This window comes from Tauraco erythrolophus, chromosome 3 (genome assembly GCF_009769465.1).
Source record: "Tauraco erythrolophus isolate bTauEry1 chromosome 3, bTauEry1.pri, whole genome shotgun sequence".
NCBI classification, from domain to species: Eukaryota; Metazoa; Chordata; class Aves; order Musophagiformes; family Musophagidae; genus Tauraco; species Tauraco erythrolophus.
The window spans coordinates 37,124,138-37,147,111 of NC_141467.1; positions in this window are offsets into that span (position 1 = coordinate 37,124,138).

Genomic DNA, 22,974 nt, shown 5'->3' on the forward strand with positions numbered 1-22,974 from the left:
CAGAATATTTGAATGTTTCATCTTGGAACAACATTTCATTCAGGATTGTGTTTGATATTATAAATTAGGCAACAACAAAAACAACAAAAAGTCAGAATTAAAACTTTTCATATAAGTTGAATTTAAGTGAACTAAAAAAATGTCCTAGGGGAAACATTTGCTTTGCTTCGATTTAGAAGAAATGTTAAAATGTCAAAGTTTTTTTCCAGGAAACAAAAAAATCTGCTTTCTACAAAGTATCTGACAAAAGTTCATCCCTCATAATTTGAAAATGAAGTTTTACAGTTTTCAAAACAAATTAAACATATAGTTAAACAAATGAAAATTTCTTAAAAATAATATTCTGCAGTTATCTTCATTTCGAAAGATTCAAAAAATACTTAGATCTTTTATTTATTAAGTTACTGAAAAAAGTTTTCCAAATGTCTAAACCAATATTTGAGTCCTGTCACTGGGCACTACTGAGAACAATCTAGCTCTTCTTCAATCCCTCTCATCAAGTATCTACACATGTTGATGAGATCCTCCCTGAGCCTTCTCTTCTTCAGGCAGAAGTCTCAGCTCTCCTCGTATGAGATGCTTCAGTCCCTTAATCGTCTCCATAGCCCTTCACTGGACTTGCTCCAGCAAGTCCATCTCCCTCTTGTACTGTGGAACCCAGAGCTGGACAAAGTATTTTGGATATGGTTTCATCAGTGTTGAGTAAATAGAAAAAGTCACTTTGTTCAGCCTGCTGGCAGCATTTTTCCTGAGGCAGCCTTAAATGCTGTTGGTTGCTTTTGCTGCAAGGGTGTATTTTTGGCTTGCATTCAACTTGTTGTCCATCAGGACCCCAAAGTCTTTCTCTACAGAGCTGCTTTCCAGAAAGTCAGCCCCCAGCGTGTACTGGTGCATGGTGTTATTCCTCCCCATGGGCAGGACTTTGCATTTCCCTTTGTCAAACTTCGTCAGATTCCTTTCTACCCAGTTCCCCATCTTGTTGAAGTCACTTCTCCCAATTTTGCATCATCTCTGAACTTGCTGAGGGCTCACTTTGCCCCATCGTCTAGGTCCTTAATGAAGAGGTTAACAATATTGGCCCCAGTATTGACTCCTGGGGTACAGCACTAGTGACTTGCCTCCAAGTGGAGTTTATGCCACTGATCACAACCCTTTGGGCTTGGCTGTTCAGCCACTTTCAATCCATGTCACTGTTTGCTTAACTAACCCATACTATGTCAGCTTGTCTATGAGGTTGTTAAAGACCTCTGTCAAAGACCTTAATAAAGTTGAGGTAAACATCATATATTACTCTTCCCACTCTTCCCCTCATCTGGCAAGGTAGTAATTTCATTGTAAGAGGCTATCTAGTTGCTTAAGCACGGCTTTCACTCGGTAAATCCATGTTGACTAGTTCTGATTACCTTCTTGTCCTTCATATGTTTGGAAATGTTTTCTGAGATTAGTTGCTCCATCACTCTCACAAGGACCAATGTGAGGTTGACCGGCCTGTAGTTCCTTGGATATTCTCTCTTGTCCTTCTTGAAATTACATCTGGTTTCTTTGAAGACAGGAGTGATGACTGCTTTCTTTCATGTTTTCTTTACTTCCACATAATCCCTTTTGCCATGAACAGACATTTAGTATTGCCATATTCATTCATTCTCTTGCCAGATGCACAAGCAATGCTCTGGATGTCCTTGACATACATACAGTTGTTGTTGTGTGCTCCTGCTCAAAGCAGTAGGGAGGCTAAGAAACAGAACACTCAGATAGGACCCTGGAAGAGCATTTTTCTTCATCCTGCTTCTCTTTTTGAGGTACATCTAGAGCTTATTTCACTTCTATTACAGACAAGAGAAGGAGACCCAGAGATGCAGGCCTTCTTTTGTTCTCCTTTAAACATCAAAGAGAGTTTCCTTACTTTGGCAGCAAGGTGAATTACAAGTCTGGAAGCATTTTCTTGCCACTTCTGTTCAATGCTACTTCTCTGGCTGGGATTGCCAGGAGACTGAGCATCTTAGAAACAGTTTGATTGAGGGAATCAGGTGTGAGAAAGTTTGCATATGTGAGCTACTAAAATAAACTGCTTCAAACATCTTACTGTTTTCCAGATCAAAAAGTATTCTGGACCTGCAGATCTTCATAACCCAGCCTATAATTGACCTGGATCATCTTCCTGGTTGGGCTTTAAGAACTACATTAATAAATCTGACTTTCGCTAGATCCTATAGTGTAACTGTTCTGTTAGGAGTTCAGTGACATATGTAGCCCCAAAACAACAAGGGTATTTTATTTTGATAGAGACAAGTAATAGAGAGTTTGTTCATTTAGTACTTTAACCCACATGTTGTCTCTGAACCAATGCTAGCAATTCAGCTGAGGCAGAAGTCTTTGTAAATGATAGGAAAAACCATGAACCACCTTGAAGCTGTAGAAAACTCATGCTCGTGTGGAAATTTCTAAACATACAGAACCAGAACACCAAAGAAATATCTAGATAGAACTGTAGAGATAAAAGAAGGACGTCAAAGCCAGAAATGTGTCCAGAAACAGTGAGACATAATTTGATGGTAATTTTTATTTAAATGTTTATGGGAAGATTAAGAAAGAAGAAAATAAGACGAAAATAGAATTGTTTTCTTCTAGAGACCACCAGGCTAGATCAGAATAACGAAATATCCAGGATCAACTCATCTGTTACTCAAAACCACATACTTCTTTTACCCATGGGGAAATTTTAAATATGCTGACATCTGCTGGGTAACAAACATTTAAACTTGTTTCATTAAAGTGCAGTTCTTCTCTTTAAAGAGAATATGTGAGAATGACTTCTAGGACCTCCATGTCTGTTGTCTCTCAAAGATCACTCTATTAGATTGTTTCTGCTTTCTAGTTAAAAGATGCTTCTTTAACATTGGTCCACACACTTAACCTCATTTCCTCAAGGTAGTCTGAGTTTTCTGCTTATTAGGCATTGCCATGAGACATTTCTGCCCATGATACCTCTGCAGCCTGAACTGTAGACAATTCTACGTAATCAGAAAGCAGAAAACATAGCTGTTGGTGAGGCAGAAGGAGAAAGAGAAGCAATTTCTCACTTGGTCTTGCTATTTTTGATCCTCTGGGACTCACTTTCTCTGTACCCTTAACAACTCTGATCAAACATGAGCAATAGAGGGGACATGGCTGAAGCAACCCCTTTGCCTGTTGTCTTGGAAAGAAGCTGATTTCTTGTCTCCTAGAACTCACAGCCTGAGCCTAATAGTATGAAAAGCTGTCATGAGCAATGGTTTTGCAGAAAGCAGTTACACAGTCTGAGGAAGGGAGATGGTGGATGATGAAGAAATCTTAATTCTAAACTACAGACCTGAATTAGATCTGAAGAAGGTGCTCAGGAATGAACCATGAAAAAACCTCAATGTTGATATATGATGAGGGAAATGAATTAAAATCATAGGGCCTTACTCCTGATTCTACTGTGCATTCTGCTCATTAATGTAATCAGCCGGTTGGGCGCTCTGTCTAGTATAGGTAGAAGGTTGAAAAATGCAGGTAGGAAATCACAAAAGGAGGGTGCAGCATGGAGAAACTCACAACAAAACTGGAGCAAATCTGTTAACTTGGAGGGAACAGAGAGGGAGAGAGAAAGAAAACATCTAAAACAGAGTAGTCCTGTTTTAGGGTTCAGCAAGGTCACTTTCTAGAAGTACATGTCATTCTAGTAAGCATGCAGTGCTACTAGTGTATGTAAAATTAAGAAGTGAAAAAGTGCTAGAATCTATCCTCAAATCTGTTTTGGAAGAAGTAACTGTAGTGTCCAGGTAAATCACTTCCTTCTCTAGTTGATAGACTGGTACACTCAGCTGCAACAACATACCTGTATCTGACTTCTTGTCCTCTTAAAGTGTGGTTTCTGTAGCCCTGTTCCCAGTCTGCTGTCCATCGTTTGCTGCAGAAATTGGAAGATATGCAAGAAATGACCTAGGTGACTGTGGAAGGGTGGAAAACAAAGGTTCCTCTAAGAGGGTTGGATGCTCTTCAGATAATTGAATTCTATTTGTTGTAGACATGTGAGAATTTCCTAAATCAAATGTTTTATACATGATCACTTAAAAGTTGTTCTGTTACCACTTTACACTCTTGTCTGTGGATGGGATGGAATCAACAGGATCCTAATGTTGGATACATAAACCGTGTATATATATATAACCAAGTGCTCTTAAAAATACAGGTACAAGGCATCTCAAAATGAGCATCCACATTTACTGAATGTTTTTGGTTTTAATTGCACTTTGTTTCTGCTGTCCCACTGTAAACTGGGGATAGTCAACCCTGCCTCTTCACAGAAAAGCTGCAAAGATAAATTAGTTGACATTTCAAACATTAACTTTCACTCAGAAGCTACAGTGAGGAATACTATTGGTAAGCTTACAGGAAATTAATTTCAAAATGTTTTCAATTTCATCATTGACTGGCTGACTGAATACCCACTGGTTGACATTCGAACTGAGATAGAAATCCTGAAGCAAAGCTGGTACAAAATTAATTAATTCCACAGGATGGTTGGAAACATATCCCGTGCCACACGCCATCACCTGGAACACCATTCTGGGCCTTGAAAAGCAAGTCTTGTGGCAGCATAGCATCCCAGAAAGAACTGAGTCAGACAGTGGGACTAATTCCTGAAACCCATAGATACTTGGGCCAAAGAGCATGGCACTGAGCAAGTATACCACATCCTCTATCATGCGCCAGCTTCTGGGAAGATCGAACAAAACAATGGACTGCTAAAAGCTACACTGAGAGCAATGGGTTGTGGAACTTTCAAACATTGGGATACGCATTTAGCAAAAGCCACCTGGTTAGTCAACACTAGAGGATCTGCGAATTGAGCAGGTCCTGCCCAATCAGAACATTTACGTACTGTAGAGGGGTATAAAGTCCCTGCAGTGCACATTAGGAATAGGCTGGGGAAGGCAGTCTGGGTTATTCCTGCTGCAGGTAAAGGTAAACCCATTCGTGGGGTTTTTTTTGCTCACAGACCTGAGAGGACTTGGTGGGTGATGCAAAAGGATGGAGAAGTCCGATGTGTATCTCAAGGGGTTTTGATGTTGGGTGAAAATAGCCGATGAATTGAATCGTATGATCATAGAATCATAGAATCTAGATTATATTAACATAGATGTTAAATAATCCTGCCACTGCATATCATCATTACTATGGTTGCTATATATTATTTTAATGGCGTTACGTGAAGAATCATCAAGGTGAACGAAGAATGAACTCTGATGGAACCAGAACTGATTCCAACAACTGATGCTCAGCAACTTCCTCAAGATTGACATCTTCAACCTGCAGACTGTGGACATGGACCACTCTGGATACATAAGTCACAAGATCTGGATACACCATACAACAGAGACTACACATCATCCTCCTGCTGTATCCCATGTCACCTGCTCTACTGACTGAGTAAATTCTGGATCATCTCTCCTGCCTTGAAAGACTCTCGTGACAGATGGAGCCCGAAGTTATGGACTAGATGAACCCAACAGACATTTTGGAGGGATGGCCCATAGACTAAGAAAATGATATCTGTGCGCATATATCAAAAGACAGGAGAAACAGTGGGACCTGAGAATAACATGAATAGTATGGAATAAGGGATGGATACTGTCCTGGTTTCAGCTGGGATAAAGTTAATTTTCTTCTTAGCAGCTAGAATAGCACTGTGTTTTGGATTTAGTATGAGAAGAATGTTGGTAATATACCGATGTTTTAGTTGTTGCTAAGAAATCAAAGACTTTTCAACTTCCCATGCTTTGCCAGTGTGCAGGTGCACAACAAGCTGGAAAGAATTTTAAAATAGAGGGAGGTAGATTCAGGTTGGATATTAGGAAAAAATTTTTTACCATGAGAGTTGTAGAACACTGGAACAGGTTGCCCAGAGAGGTGGTGGATGCTCCATCCCTGGAGACGTTCAAGGCCAGGTTGGATGAGGCCCTGAGCAACCTGATCTAGTTGGAGATATCCCTGTTCCTTGCAGGGGGGTTGGACTAGATGACCTTTGAAGGTCCCTTCCAGCCCTAACCATTCTATGATTCTATGATTCTAAAGAAGCATAGCTGGAGCAAGAGACCCACAATCCCTGGCTTAGGGTATGGGTTTAGGCCCAAATTGGCCAATGGAATATTCCGCATCATGCAATGTCATTCTCAATATATAGATGAGGATTGGTCGGGAAGCTTGCCCGCTTTTCTGGGATTGTGGTTATGGGATTTCTCTCCTCTGGGATTGGTCAGCGGGTGGTGAGCAATTGCATTGTGCATCACTCATTTGTATATTCCATCATCATTTCTATTAATATTCTTTTCTTTATTACTTTTAATTTAATTTTATTTTATTTCAATTGTTAAATTGTTCTTATCTCAATGCACCAGTCTCTTTCCCTTTACCCCTTCGATTCTCTCCTCCATCCACTGGGGGTGGGGGAGGGCAAGCGAGCGACCACATGGCGTTTGGTTGCCAGCTGTGTTAAACCACGACATTCTTTTATTCGGTGTTATATGAAAGCACAATGGAAGTTGGTTAAAGTTATGCAGCAATTTTAATTCTGACATTACTTAACTTCTAAAAATTTTACTTCGCAAATTTATTATTCTCTTAATGAAGATTTCTGGTGTTTTATAGCACAACATAAACATTTTCATAAAGCTTTATATGCAGGAATTTATATTGTATTATGTGTAGTAACTGGCTCTTTTTCCTTACTTCAGTTCAGTCATTAACAATGACAACTAATACTGTCATGTTCTTTAGGTCACGTCTTGAAATGCCACGTGGCCATTTCCCTCCTAGAAAAATGTGTTTATTGTGGAACACCATCAACTTCTGCAATGCACATGTAAAACACCCTTGGCTTAAAGTTTTGCCAATGTGTATGCAAAATGTTGTTTCCATAAACTTTAGCATGAATAGAAGTTTGTAAGCAATTTTCTTGTAAGAAAAAGTATAAAACAATTTACAATATAAAGATCTAATATGTTAAAGCAAACAAAAAGAAAAGAGAGCTGAAATGATTTAATGAAAAAAAACTTTACCTTCAGTTTTCTTTTGCTCGCCTGACATACAGAATTGTATATTCCACAGAGAAATAATTCTACCTACGTCTTGTACCACCTTTTTCATGAAGTACAAGTGACTCCAGTTCAACAGGGTGCTTGGGGCACAGTAAATTTTAATAAGCAAGGAAACAAGTTGACTTCAATGAGATCACTCATGGATGTAAAATAAAGTATGTGCCTAAACACTGTGCTCTAGCTCATTTAGCTAACATGTGCTTTGTTAACATACAAAATTTCAGTTAAGTATAAGGTAGAACAGCTATTGTACATGTGCATTCTGATAAGAAGAGGTAAAAGTGCAAAATCTCATATGTAAAGTACAGCATATAGGAAGATAATTAAATTAATATTCTATTTGTAACAAATCCCATGCCTCAGGGGTGGACCTTTGCATCTGAAAAGAAGTAAGAGTGACACACTGAGCTAAAGCTGAATCTGTTTTTCAAGAACAACGTTGTTTCCCTTTCCATCCGTTCTCGAGAGTTTGATTTCAGTCTCCAGGAATACACTAGACTTCAAATCCAATAAGGTAGTTTTTTCAATGTTGCCTTTTTTTGTATCATTGCCTTATAGACTGAAAAACAGATGCAGAAGTTAGGAAGGCTCATTTTTTTTTCCCAGAAAAACGCTATCATGGCATAAAAATTCATACAGGTTTCATTTGCACACCAGGTGAAAGTTCCAGCACGCAGAAAACGAAATTGAAGTTTTCCGTGCTGCCGTTACATTGCCAGGGGCACAAAGATAGCTCTGTTACACCTGTGTGTCTTGTGTTGCTTCTGGCATACTCCTTGCTGTAAAGCCCAGAAACTCCCCTTCAGTGCTGTTTTATCGAGATACGCTTTAGCTTGGCTCTTTTTCTATGCTCCACCAACCAGCTTCCCTTTCAGGATTTTCTTTGAAATTTGATATTTTATTTTTTTTTAATCAATAACACTAAAGGCAACAAATTGTTGAACTCTGGCAAATTTTAGACCTTATTAAAAATACATCCCATTCAATATCAGCATTTTTCTAAAGCATTTTCTTTTATGGAAGGTGTACCTGTGGTGGATTTCCACATTTTTTCCAACGTCCCAACACTGCAGCTTCTGACATATCACCAACGCTTTGATCCTCTGTTACAACTCTCTTCAGCTGTAAGGTTTTTAGCTGTAATTTTTTTTACTGACTCTTCTGCTGTTTTGAGATGTGATGTATTACATTAGTTTTACTGAGAATTTTTTAAAAAGTGTTTTTATTTGTGGTGTGGGTTTGTTTAGCAGCTCTTGAAACTGCTCACTCATTGCTTGCGTTATTTCTTATCTAATTGAGAAATCTTTCCTTGCTCATCCGAGGCTGGCCCTAAACTTGCTTGCTGAGAGCTTATTAAACGAATAACGTTCTGCTGTTTCTCTATCAGTAACCAATTCAATATGCTTGTAAGTACTATATACATTCTTCCTTTTGTCCCTTTTCATGTTATTTTTCACTGCTCTCTATCTTTTGTTATATACAGAATTTTCACTTATTCTTGTCTTTCTGGAGGTATTTTGAGGAAAGCGTTGGTTTTTTTTTTTGTCTTGTTTTCTTTCTTAATTCTGCTTGTTCTTAATTTTCCAGATCTCTGTCTTGCGTTAAAACCAGATACTACTGTGACAGGTTTTGTGTTGCTGCCACATGAAGAAAAGTTCATAATATAGAAACAGTATCTTGTGGTGGACCTAAATTTTCGCCCCTAAACACTGTTCTTGAGCCAACTTGAACTTGCCACTCATAATATGTCTTGCCTGTTAACCTTCTACTGGCCTTCAAAGATTTTTTCCTGAGTTAGATATCTGTTATTGTTAGAGCCTGTAGGGCTGAAAAACAGGCAAGTGAGTGGACACACAAGCAACCATGAATTCAGAATCTGCAATAACATGAGAAATATGTGACTGGATGTCCAAATTCTGGTCATCCAGTAACATAAGCTTGGCATGTAATTGTATCATTGCAGATACGGTTTTACATCTGAATCCAAATTTACAAAGTGTGTTTTCATTTTTAATACTTTCTAAGGGCTATGATTTAAAGATATTGCTGCTTCACTACTTAATCCTGTCAGTTGTTTTCTTGGAGGATTGATAGTTTCTTGTCATGTATTTAATTGCTGTTTGATTTTTAACTTCTCTTCCAACCACTTTATGACGTCCTCTTTCTTTTGTTAATTGCTTTGTAATAAGAAGTATGTAGAAGAAAATGTAAAGGTCATTATGTAGTTGGAAAAAGATTCTTGACACATCTTGGTCCTTTTTATGACCACTGGACCATTGCCATTTACTTCGAGGATGGTGTGAATGAAGTAACACATAGAGTAACGATCCTTTCTCATCATTGCAGCATGACTACGCCTTCAAGTAAGAAGACTAGTGTCTGATAGATGTATTTTCTTATTTTCTCAAACAGCTACAGTCAAAAAAACAGGCTCTAAATGTATGCATTTCACTGCACTGCATGTTCTACAAATTCTGGTGGTTGTGAGCTAAAAGTGAGCTTTTATTGTTTGGCTGGCTCCCAGTAAATTCCCATTTATTTAAGCTCATGGGTTGATAGTTTTGGTGATGATGAGCAGCAAAGATACCCGAGGGCAGCTGAGGCCTGGGAGGAAAAAATATTCTTGTAGATATCCCAGGTTGAGATCAGTCAAAGCCTAGGAGAGATTCATAAAAGCCTTGGTTTTCAAAACAGACATCAGCTTTCAGAAAGAGTTTGGTATGTATTGCCTTGCGCTACCAAACATGCCAGTATCTTGGGGGAATCTAATCCTTTAAGTGCAGAGTAAAAGTTGGTAGTTGGCTGTATACCCTGCTGATTAATGTTCTTTAAATTTTATTCCCTAATAAATATTTTGGAGTTGATTCTCATGTTTAAAATTATTATATTGGGACATAAGAAGGGACATGATATTCAGAGGCTGTGAACATCCATAATCTCCAGAAATTCAGTAGGGCCACAGAATTTTTGTGAGTATAGTCTGGAGCAAAATGTGAGAAGTTCTACTTGTGTGTAAAATTCTAAGAGTATGACCACAGAACTGTCTAAAAATATTTCTTTGGGTTTTTTTTCCAAGTAATTAATGATTTCTTTTTTTTTTTTTTTAATTGGTGTGAGTGTAGAAAATGTTTAGTAGTTTTTTCTACAGCCAAAGTAAACTAAATGGGACATCACTCATTTGCTACTTATGACACTTCATAGGCCACTTTAAACTTGAACTTTCCTTCAGAGGTATTCAATTTCTCTTTTTTTAGGTTAACAGTTATATATTTTTTAGGCTTTCCGAGCTATTCTTGCTAGCTTCTGTAAATATTCAATTCTAATATTACAACTTATTATTTTAAGTAATGATTTGCAGCACATCTAGCAAAGTATTATTCATGGTTTTGGAATAATGACTGGCTTAAGAGTAATTCAGAGGACATAAATAAAAATGGTAAATTAATATACTTCTGCTTTTCAAAGAAGTCAAGTGTCCTGCTTATTTTCTGCTACAGGAAGTTATCATTCATAGATATCGTAAGTTTGTTTTGCAGTTCATTTTATTATCAAAAAATAAACAAGCAAAATATATTAAGAATGATTTTATGCATGTTATGTCTTAGGAAAACATGTAGTTTATAGCACTTTTTAACGAATATTAGAAAATCTTTTGTGCCATCTTTGGAGGAGCTAAATCTTTCATCTGGAATTTAATTGTTCAAACAAACAAACAAATGAAAAAGCTTTATTTTGGAGGAGTTAAAGTGTTATTCTATAATACAGTTGTAAAAATATACTCTCAAACAATCACTGCAGAAAGATATAATTATGCTTACAGAGTCATTAGAGACGAATGAGCAAAGAGTGGACAGAATGTGTTGCCTGATAAATTTAGCTCTGCCACTGTTGGCTGCTTGTTTGTGAGCTGCTTTGGTCTTCCTTGAATCTATTTGTTACTCTAAATTAGGCTCCAGTCATGGTGGCAGCTCTTGTGTGTTCCCATGGCCCAAGGAGCTGTGACAAACATGTTCTGCTGCAAGCAGAGCCTCCTGAGCAGGGCAGGCTAGAGGGGATAGGTCAGAGTCAGGATCTGGTCTTCTAGCTTGACCAGTGGGAAAAGGCTGAACACTCTTCTCCTTTTGATATAAAGCCAAATAAATATCACAGATCAACAATAGTACAGATAAATTACCCAGGTACAGAAAATGGACTAAGAGCTGTGGAACATCTGGATCTCATCAAAGGCAGAAATCCCAGCCAAATGTGGTAGAATAATTATCTCGAAAGCACATCTTAATCTTAGCAGAATGCAAAAGAAATGGAACCTTTGAGTATGAAAATTTGCTGGTGCAGTTACAGTCTTTGAAACCAGCTGTGAGCCAACTAGATATCAGCATGCATGCCCTCACTGAAGAAACAGTAAATCAAGTCTAGCTAGAACTCAAAGGAATCTATACCAGCTCCCAATGTTGACATTAAAATGATCCTTACACTAAGATATTAAAGTAGGAAAAGAAGGAACTATACCTGTGACACTGTGAAGTGGGATCAGATTAATCAGCTTTGCAGTTCTAAAGACTGTCTCATTGTACTCATGATGGCATTTTCAAGAATATATTAATATTCAGAAACGGAGTTCTTATCTACTAGATCAATCATAGACTGACTTAAGACAACAGACCAATATTTAGACAAAGGGAAGCTACTTGTGATTCAGGCCACTATTGTGCAAGAGAGAAAAATGCGCCTTTAAAGAAATGAAAACAAAAGGCGAGACACAGCTAAAGCAGAGCACCCAAAGAATAGGTGAGAACCATGCAATGATGTTGGTCACCAACAGCTGGCTTTAGAAAACCGTTGGTTGAAGTATTCAGAGAGCGATGATACTGTACCTCTGTTATAAGGCACACAGTCATATTAAGAATGGATGGACTGTTTTGATGAATATCACAGTGGTGAAGTGGATAAAGACAGAGATTCAGAGACTTTTTCTAGGCAGCTGAACCTCTTGTGAAAGCATTATTTTTTTAAAGAACAAAGGAAGCAACCAGAGCATAAAGGAACCACAAAAATTCTGATAAACTATTAAAACATAGGAAGGTGAAAATTAAATCAAAGATCTACAGATTTATTTCTTATGTCAGGAATTTTGAAAAAAAAATCAAAGTAAATGCAAAGTGGTAATCAAATCCCTAGTCTTTCAGATGGACAAAATAAAAGACTGCTGCACAAATTTCTAACCTCATAAGATCCTATCTAGCTTTGACAGTTTTATATGTGTCTAACTAACACAGAGGGTTTAGTAAGAGAATATGAAGGAATTACAGAAAAATAGGTTTGTTATGGCTCAAATATTTTCAGTTTGTCAGCTGCTTGAGGAAAGATGGGAATTTAATAAGAATGTATGATTTTACAAGAAGATATGTGATGATATAGCTCAAGACAGTACTGTGGCCACAGTGAAAAATTTGAATTCTCAGGAAAAGTATTAAACTTTGTCTTTGCAGAGTATAATGAGAGAATGAAATCTCTCAGTTATCAATGAAATTTGATCTGAAGTAACACTACTCTCTCCTCACAACTACCTGAAAAGAGGTTGTAGCGAGGTGGATGTTGGTCTCTTCTCCCAAGTAACAAGCAATAAGACAAGAGGAAATGGCCTCAACTTGTGCCAGGGGAGGTTTAGATAGGATATTAGGAAAACTTTCTTCACTGAAAGGGCTATCAAGCATTGGAACAGGCTGCCCGAAGTGGTTGAATCGCCATCCCTGCAGGTATTTAAAAAATGTGTAGTTGTGATGCTTAGGGACATGGTTTCATGATGAATGTGGCAGTGCTAGGTTAACAGTTGGACTCGATCTTTAGGATCTTCTCCAACCTAAATGATTCTATGATTCTATTCTATGATAAGGTAGGAAGTAATTTTTACAATGGAAATGGAAAAAGTGCCATGATGATTGCAAAATTCTTTCGGTGGTATAGATGGCCTTTACTGACTTTTAATTTGTGCTGATATAGGCTGATGATCAATCTACCATCAAATAGACAGAAAACATGATATAAAAGAATGGTTGAAAACTGTGCTTGAAGTGGTAAGAACCCCCAAATATATGTGAAACTATGAGAAGATACTGAGCAAGCTTGCTTAGTAATAATCCCATATCATCAATGAATCGGATTGCGTAATATTTGGAAACATTTCTTGCTAATAATGCATTGCAGATGATTGAACTTAAGATGTGCTGCAGGAGCATGTTGGTTTCTCTAATGGGTATATTTAGCCACCAACAACCACTGAGGAGAAGCAGTGTTGTGCGTCTGTATCTTGGTCTATGGACTTTTCAATGTGGATGTATGATGAGCATATCCAGTAAGGATGAGGAACTCCTGGTGTTGAGACAGGGCAGACAATGAAGATTAATAACTGTAGAAGTAGTGATCCCTGCACGTTTCAATGGGCTGAAGTGCTGTGGTGTTAGAATAAAGCCTAATTGAACATCTCTTGGTAAGCTCTTTCCACAGTTTTTGAAGGTGTGGCTGACCATGATAAGAAGGAATGACATGGAGTGAATTAAGTCTGAGAAGTCTCATGTAAAATAGCAGCAACAGGAACAATAGAACTGTGGTAAGTTGTTAGAGCAGTCCAGTATCTCTAGCACCTTTCCTGCTCTAGTGTCAGCCCTGATTATTATTCTTCATAGTCATGTGATATGAAGAATTTAATAACATTTCCATTCCTATATGTAGGCCCAGATTCAAAGTTAATGGAAGAAGATGGCAGTGATCATATCTTGTTAAGGAAAAATCTGGGAACCAAGCTTCCAATGTGAATTACTGCAATAATGACTACTACCTGCACACTAAAAATGCTCTTCAGTTTTTGCTGAATTTGTTATTTTGCAAAGCGATTCCTACAGCACACTTGTCATGAATAGATGCGAAAAATAGACTCAAAAAAAGCCACACAAGCTAAGTGAATGGAGTTTTCTGTCTTGAATACTTGCACTATTGTACCTCTGTTGCTCTAATTTATTTATTATTTAATTTCCTTTCTCATTCTGGGCCTTGAGCTTCACTTAGTATGGAGTTCAGAACTTCTTAATAAATCAGATTACTTTGTGAATGGTTGGCATCTAGGGAATGTGCACTATATTTTTACATAAAGCCTCTTTTGAAATGACTGTGGTTGTTGCATATGTAACAATAGTCAGTGTTTAAATGTGATTTTTTTTTGATTGGACCATTGTGCACAAACAGAAAAAAGATCTATTAAATTATGTTTCTGTGAATTACTTTTTAAAAATTACAAAATATCCAATGGATTTGTACCAACTCCAGATGCCTATCTGAGCCAAGCAAACCCTCTGATTTCTGAATTACAGGAAACTGGTTAACTGACTGTACACTCACAGTGCTTTTTGTGATATGGGCCTACAGATTAATCTGAGGGAGGAGAGTCTGGAAAAAAAGGACTCTTATGGCTTGGAATAAGGGATGATAAGTGGCCAAGAGTGTTTGCTGTAGGCTGCAAGGATATCTACCTGTCAAGGACAGTGGAAGGTGGATCCAGTTCTGCTTAGAATTAAACTACATGAAAGCAACCGAAGCCAATGAGTTTGTACATTAAACAAAGAAGTGTGGTCCATATGAAAGAGTCCTTCATACCCTCTCTGCTTTACCTGGTTTAATGCAGTAACAAGCAATATATGTATTTATATTTTTAAAAGAGCTGTTTTTCAGGCAAGTATTTCTTGCTTTGCTTTGATATCAAAAGATAACACCCAAAATTAATAATCCATTTATTTTTCACTGAAAAGACAAAAATTGTTAAATTCTTAAAGATACATTTAACTGGTAATGTATACTGTTATATATACGATGTATATACTATCACATTTAAATTATATTTTGAATCTATATTTTCCCTGGTGATATATTTTTATACACATGGTATTAGTACACTTGTGTGAGCATTTTCTTAAAGATTCTTAAAATGCTATTCCCTATGGTTAACCCCCATATCATGGATAAAATAAGCAATGCATCATTTACCAGACATTTTGAGTACCTGGAATTAGTGAGATTTGGAATGCAACTTATTATTTGAACACTGCTGGCTAGTGCTAGGCCTGCTATTGTTTCCTCAGTAAAAAAATAAGAAAAGAAATTCTATTTTGTTCCACTCTTTATAGCACACCAATTTCCGTAGTATTTGAAGTCCTATAAAGCCATCCATTAGATAAATGGGAGGGAGGAATAAGAAAGCTATGTTTATAAATTCAAGGTTCAGGGTAGACCTTAGATCATCTTTTCACAGACAAAAATGGGACCTATAATTCAATGGAATTACATCAGAATAATTACGATCAGAAAATGACCTTTCAGGACACATCCTGCTCACTCTTTCTCTGACCTTTTGTACAGCTCTGTAGCAAAACTGGGGCAGGGAGCTGCTCCTGATGGGTTACACAGAGATCCTCATGACACGAAGGATATGTGGGTGCTGTTAAACTGATGTATCAGTTCTGTCTCTGTATTTCTACCCAAGGGATGTCTGAGCTTGTCTGGAATCAATAGCAAGTGCCGGGTAGCATGATAGGAATTGCTTTAAGAGAAAAAAACCTATAAAATAACAAATAAATTATGAGTATAACCTAGTCGTGTAAAATCCTCCCAGACACATGTGGAACCGGGAGGTTTGTATAACTTTCTGTAACCTCTGGCTGGAAATGGAACAGCTTCTTCCATAGGAGGCAAAATACGTCCCTTTCTGAAATAAGGGATGAGCATTATCATACAAATTTTCTTTTTTGGTCTATGGCCTGATACGGCTTTCAATGTTTGCCTAATGTTTCAGGCACCAGTGCTACTTCAGCTTGGCCCTTTTGGGGGAAAGAGAGGAAAAGGAAATAAAAGAATGATATCATTTCTCCAAAAGCTGAATTATGTATGGTTGCTTCAAAAGCCTCTGCTGACTTGAGAATCAGTTAATTCAGCTCTTCATTGACTACTTTCTGAGGAAACAGAAACAGGGCTTTCACTAGAAGAATTTAGGTGACAGTTAAGGGTGACAGGTAGAACGGCAGTTTCATGAACACTCTGGTTCTGCAGTGAAATAGCCATGGAAGCTGGTGGTCTACTTGATGGAAAAGGGATTGGTTTTCTGAGTGTGCATAGCAAAAGCAAACCGCACCCTTTTCACAGAATCTAGGTCTCATTTTGACAATAACAGTAATGAAAAAGGCCACGAAAGAGCAGAGTTATAGAGAAAAAGCTACAGTAACATAGTGATTTTTCAGCAATGACCATACTGATGCCACTACTTGAAGAGAAGTTTTTGAAGCTCAAAAGGTACATCAGAACACTTCATTGGCCAAAATGGGGGACACTGGCTATCCTATCCAGCATAGCAATGGATGTGAGTTACTGCTTCTTCTTGTTCCTGAGGAGGTAACATATCTGGGTAGACTGTGGGTCTTCACTCCCCTCTGGTCACTGGTCTTTACAAGACAGTGTCCACTTAAGCACAGTGAAAGACATGTAGCTACAGTGACTTGAAAGTGCTATTTGTCACCAAATACTTGTTTACTGTGTCTGAATCTTGCAGCTTTGCAAAGTTCCATGTAGTTGAGTCTAGGTTATTCCTAGCACTGGCATATCATGAGATTCGATAAGACTTAGTCACTTTGAAATTATATCATCAGTCTCATGAAGAGTATGGTCAGACTTTCTTTGATTTCAAACAGCTGTAATCTTGCCATAAATATTTACATGGACGGTTTGAAGCAAATCTCATGAGCTTTCAGACGCTGATGAATCTTTTCTACGAGAGTAACACAAACTAAGAGATGTCTAGTGCTGCCAAGCGGAGTTGAGTGAAACATTTTTGATTGTGTTCTTTGTACACTGAATAAATAAAAACATTTGTGAATACAAGTTGTTTTAACTGAAAAATTATCAACTTGATGCTTTTGAAACAGAAATTTTAATTTTGTATTCAAAAAACTCAATGTCAGAAGTTAGTTACATTTAATAGTGAAATGGGTGCAAAATCAAAAAATAAATTTCATCCAGGCTTAACAGTTTCATTTGATCTGAAACGGAACACCCTTTGCTCTTTTATGTCACTGTGGAAAAGAAATAGCCAATGGCCAATGGCCAGCCGACGTTAATTGTTTATGCTGCCCTAGCTGTAATTGCTTTTCAGTTCTGTGACAATGCAGAACAATTTGCATGTTTGATGTTCCTTTTCTCATGGTCCATTTTCACCTAAAATACAAATATTGTCCATGGCCTCAAACTGTGCTTTTCTTTTTAATTATTATTATGAAAAAGATGCTGAATTACAAGTACTAAAGCTTGGAAATGTGAGGAAAATATTTTGGTTAACAGCAACTTAAATAAGAGAAAGAACTTTCTCTCCCCTTTTTCTAGAGAGCACTTAGGGAATTGTGTTTAGAAATGCTGTGCTAAAAGTTTTCGCTCTTTTAATTGCACACTGCCCACTCCTGCTCCTTTTAGTTCCTGGAGCTTCCAGTTGAGATCTGGGTCTCATTCCTGCAAATGCTAACCACACATAATCAGGGACAATCCTGTTTCCAGAGACTTTCAAGGCTAATGAAGCAAGACAGGAAAAATAAGCGTTAGTGTTCCAGCTTTTTCCACCTGGCCACGAAGGTATTGAGTGATTAGGATACTTGCGCAGTGTCAGAAAAGTTTGTTGCAGTAACAGGAACTGAACATACATCTTCATTTCCCCAGGCTCCTGCTTTAAATAGAGACCCTCTTTCCTCCTGTGAAACCTTATTATTTCTGAAATGCTGTACACAAGATTCAGAATGTTCAAACCTGAATATCTGAAGATATGTTTTTCAAATTTGTTGTATTTTGCCCAACTTAAAAACCAAAAAATGCCTGCTAGTATTCTGTTTTTAAAGGCCATTAAATAATCTGGGACTAGATGTTAGGCCACGCTTTCAAAAACCATTGCCAGCAAAAATACCTTCCTTACGCAAACAAATCAATATTTGTGTGTCCTAGCTGGACATTTACATGAACAAATATGAGTTTTGCCTGGGCAAACAGTGATACATGAAGACTCCCCTGGCATGTCTCAGGATAGAGCTCTAACTAAACATGTTTTCTAGCAATACGTAAACTACCCATTTTGAAAATGTAGTCTTCTATAATTTCAGAAGAATGGTATTTTTTATATTAGTAAAATCTGGAGAAATAATAAACTAATGGTACAGAGGAGAAATGTTTGATTCTACATTTTTTACTAACTTTTCAAGTTTAATAAAGCTTCCTCTGAGAAAGTTATTATTTGCTCCTTTTGCAGTGTACTCTGCATTTTTGCCATAATTTGTACATGCGAGTTCTCCTACACAAATCGTTAATTCAGTGACTATTTAACTTCTCAGTTTTGAATGAAATGCTTTGACTGGAAACTCAGTGCAATAAATCAACAACTTTTGAGGGGGCAGGGAAGAGAGAAGAATCCTGTGATTTAAATTTGGCATAGAAGGACTGTTTGTGTTCTTTTCCTTATGATTTGTCTTGAGTTGTCCTTGTTGGCTGTAGCTGCCCACCACCATCAGATGGAAGATCCTGACTTGAGAACTGGAGACTGTCCAAAATCTATGGAAGTTAAATAAATCAAAATAAATATCCTCTCACCTGCACTGCAATTCTTCTATTCAGGCTGGGAGGTCTTGAAGGAGTCTATCTCCTTCATCCCTTTTAGTGCCTTGGAATTCAATCCAGAAAAAGAAGTAAGTGCCTAAATTTAAAACCTCAATCCAAAAAGCACTGTTTACTTGCTACCAACTCAAAGAAGTGTCTAAACTCTACAGTATGACTTATTTTTGTCTTCAGACATTCTTTAAGTATCTGAAAAATGTGTCTCTCTGCTCCCCACAGACCATCTTATGAAATCCTTTTTCAGCCGCTTCCTTCAGAAGAGGGCATGAGAGATAGAGGGCTGATCTACCCTACTAACTAGATCATTTCTATAGAGTTAAAAATCGGGATTGACTTCTTTGACATATTCCTTTCCTTTGCATATTCAGTTAAACCAAACCTCCCATTGCTCCCAGACAATACAGGAGGAGAAGCCTCACCTCTTTGATTTGCTATTGCAGATAGTACTGGAGATCTTTTCCAACTTTTAGCCAGCTGCAGAGGTGTGTCACCAAGTTCACTGAAAATGTGTTTATACTGATACTGCAGTCCCTGTGGTGTTGCACAGTACCCCTGCTCTCACGTTCAGCCTGAGTTTCAGGTACTACAAGTTCCCTCTGTGGAAGCTGTTGGCAGGGACATACAACGTAGTCTCCTGTTTCTTGTGGCCCATCAGAGCAAGACCAGATGTGGTAAAACAATGCCAGACTGGTCAACTTTTGGGAATCTTCTTGAAGCAAACCACACCAGAAGTTTGTTTCCAAGAATATTAAATAGTATATGCTAGCCTTACTTTGAGAATACTCTTGCATGTAAGTAATGTAGATGGGGGTTCATACACTACTGAAGTCACTGCTTTAGGGGCAGCCAGCGATGGAGTTTTAGCCTCTTTAATCAAAGGGTTAAAATCAGCCCTGCGCAAAGGTCTCGCTTTAAGACATCACAATAATTTAACCTTTGCTGAGAGAATCTGTGCCTCAAAATCAATGGTGAATAGTTAATCCCTTTACTTTCACCACAGTTAAAAGTAAAAGAAAGTTTGTACTGTTTAGTAATAAGGTTGTAAAAAATAAAACAAATACATCAGTTAATTGTGCTACTTGAAATATAGGCAATACAACTTCAGGAATTCTCTTTTTAGACATCTGAACTTCAGACTAATACTAGTTACGTCACAATTGTTCTGTCATACTCAGGCTTCATGACATCAGACGCTGTGTGTATTGGTTGGAGCACTTGACGTGTAGAACATGTCCTCTTTAGATGTGTCTTATGGTGTGGAACTTATAGTGTGGAACTCAAAATGAGTCATAAGCAACTTAGACTTTTCTTCCAGAATGCCCCTTGGATGTGAACTGGGGGGCAATTCTATAATTTCTGCTCTCAGAGCATGCCTTAGAAAATAGACAAGAACTCGTCACAAATCCTAATAGCCAAGTTTGAGTCGTCAAGCATAGCTTGATCCTCCAAAGTTAAACTTCTCAGAAGCTATGACAAGAGCTACTGCTTCCAGCTGAACAAAATCAGATATTAAAAAGTATTCTAAATTACCTGTTCCTCCTGCCTCCTTGACTTAGGGGAAATTCGATGGCCCATAATTATGCTCAATCGATCCCAGATAATCAGCAAAGAAAATGGAGAAACTGTTTCTACACCAAACTCAAAGAACAGGTAAATCACACATGTAGCTCTGGCTTGGACCATTTGCCCGTTGACATGAGGCCTTAATTTCTTTCAGCTTTCTAAAGAATGGTTAGACGGTCTACTGCTCAGCTTCAGTTGTTTTAATCAGGCATAATATAAGGATATTCCTAAAGGTTATCTAGTGAAGATAACCTTCTTTAGCTCCTGCTGTAGTCAGTGGTGAAAGGCAGGGCCCAAGTTTGACTGGAGTTTAAACCTGAATTTGATTAATCTATAAAGGACAATATGGTTAGATTCCTGCTGTAAATCACTTTCTAGAGGACCCATCTTTCAGTGCTGAATACGGAGGGAAGAGAGAGATTAGCTATTGTGAACGCTTCCGCTGTTTTAATAATGATTTATCATCAAAAATTATACCTGTTAAATATTAACAATTACATGCCAGCCTGAGTAACATTTGTTCTTAGAACTACTTAGAAGCTAACTGCAATTCATTAATAACCCCAGGAAACAGAAATGAAAGTGTACTGAACAGATACTGCCCCATTAACAGTTTGGGGATATCCGGTTGCTTGTCATATCTATTTTCTCTTCTGTCTGATGTAGCTCACTGGCAAAACACAAAAGGCTGGCACAAATCTGCTGAAGTATTTGGGTATCTTACTTCTCCTCAGGTAAGAGGAAAGTGGTTGTTCACAAGCATTTGCCTATATAATCTTTAAAATCAGATCGTTTCATAAAAATCTGGGTTTGATGTTTGTCACAGCAGGGTGAAGATAGTTGTAACTTGGGAGTTGAAAAATAAAAAGATCAACCTGTCTGAGTTTTCTTTATAATTCTCTATGTGTTAAAGTGCCTGAATGAGTAAAAGTAAAAATGTTAAAGTGCCTGAACGAGTAAAATGTTAAAGTGCCTGAATGAGTAAAAGGAGAGTAAAAAATGGAGAAGGCACATTGAAAACAGTCTGAAAAGTCAGAAAGCAGAACAAAAAGTGATTCATACTTTCTCATTCATTCATCTTCAAACAGGAAAGCTTTCAGAAGTTTCAATTCAAAGAACCCTAGAAGCTACTAGCTAGGTAGAAACCATGCTATGATATGTGAATGCATACTTACCCAGCATTAATGCATGGGGAATTAGGAGATGCAATACACCTGTTAATATTGATAAGGACAGAGAGTTGTAAGGTGGTGGGTTGTTTGGTTTTTTTTTTTCATTTACTGCTTACAGAGAGGTAACACCAATTTACACTGTTCAAAGAAAATGTAATTATAGGAATGCTATAAACCTATAGCTGTTGTCTTATCTTCATTCTCATCTGGTCAACCACTTCACACAGAGAGGGAAATCCTCATAGGAGCCCTCAATTTTCCTTCAAACACCCTCCCTTTCACTGTTTAATGGAATGTCTTCCATTCTGTGTAGCAGGAGAGCTCCCTGGGTTGGTGATTTCCAGACCACAGCTGGGAAATCGACGGTGTGAACAAGCAGTAATTTACAGTACATATGGAACTTATTTATCAAAAGTGTCATCTTTTCCCAAAGTTGCAATCCTTCTACTGCACGTCAGAGGGGCTTGTGGCTTGTGAGAGAAGTGAACCTTGAGGAAAAATTGAGGTACTCACGTATAGACATATCTATCATAATTCTGTGTCACCTTAAATGTAGCTTCTGAATAAGAGACCATTTAAAATTGAGTTCATGCTCATCTGAAGCTGGTATTTGAAAACCTGAACTTTTCTGCACAAAAATTACCCTTTTTTTTAACCAGACTTTGCATTTTTCATATTGACAATATGCTTTATTGTAGACATTCTCCATACACTACTCCCTAACTGTAAGCATTTCATCCTGCTTCTCTGAGTTTACACATGGATGTGGTGTTTATAATCACTGTAGCAAACAAAGTGCAGTATCACAGGTTTCAGCAGGAAGGGGAGCCAGGAGCCAAGTAAATACAGACAGAGACAGTGTCCTCCCCAAGAATGCCATCCTGCAGCACCTGGACATGGAAGCAGAGTAGCTTTCATGATGATAACAACTTTAGTCAAGAGTCCAGACTGCCAGATAAGCCCACAGCAACATGGTGGGTCTGAGGTCAAGCAAGCTGGTCAGGTCAGCAACAGGTCAGCAAGTTGGTGGTAAGATTAGCCTGTGCTCAACATGTGGTCTGCTGGCCAGCACTGGTTTGGGAGGCATGAAAAGGCAATCCCAAAAGGATTGCTGGATCCTGATCGTTCTTAGCGCCTGGGGAAGAAATCTGTTACTTTTTTTTTTCCAATATTAATTATAGTTTGCATGTTTGCAATTGTAATGTAACATAGATTTGGTAAACAGTAACATTAGAAGGAATTAATCTGCTCTAATTTAGGGATCTAAAAATTACATGGCTAAATCAGACACTTCAAGAAGCTGAAGTGTGTCTTTTAAGTCGCAATGAGAAATTTTGGCATTTTGGTGATGTGCGTCGCTCAATTTAACAAGATATACTAATGCTGATTTTAGATTTTGAACTCAGGATTTTTGTCTTACAAGTGCTCATATT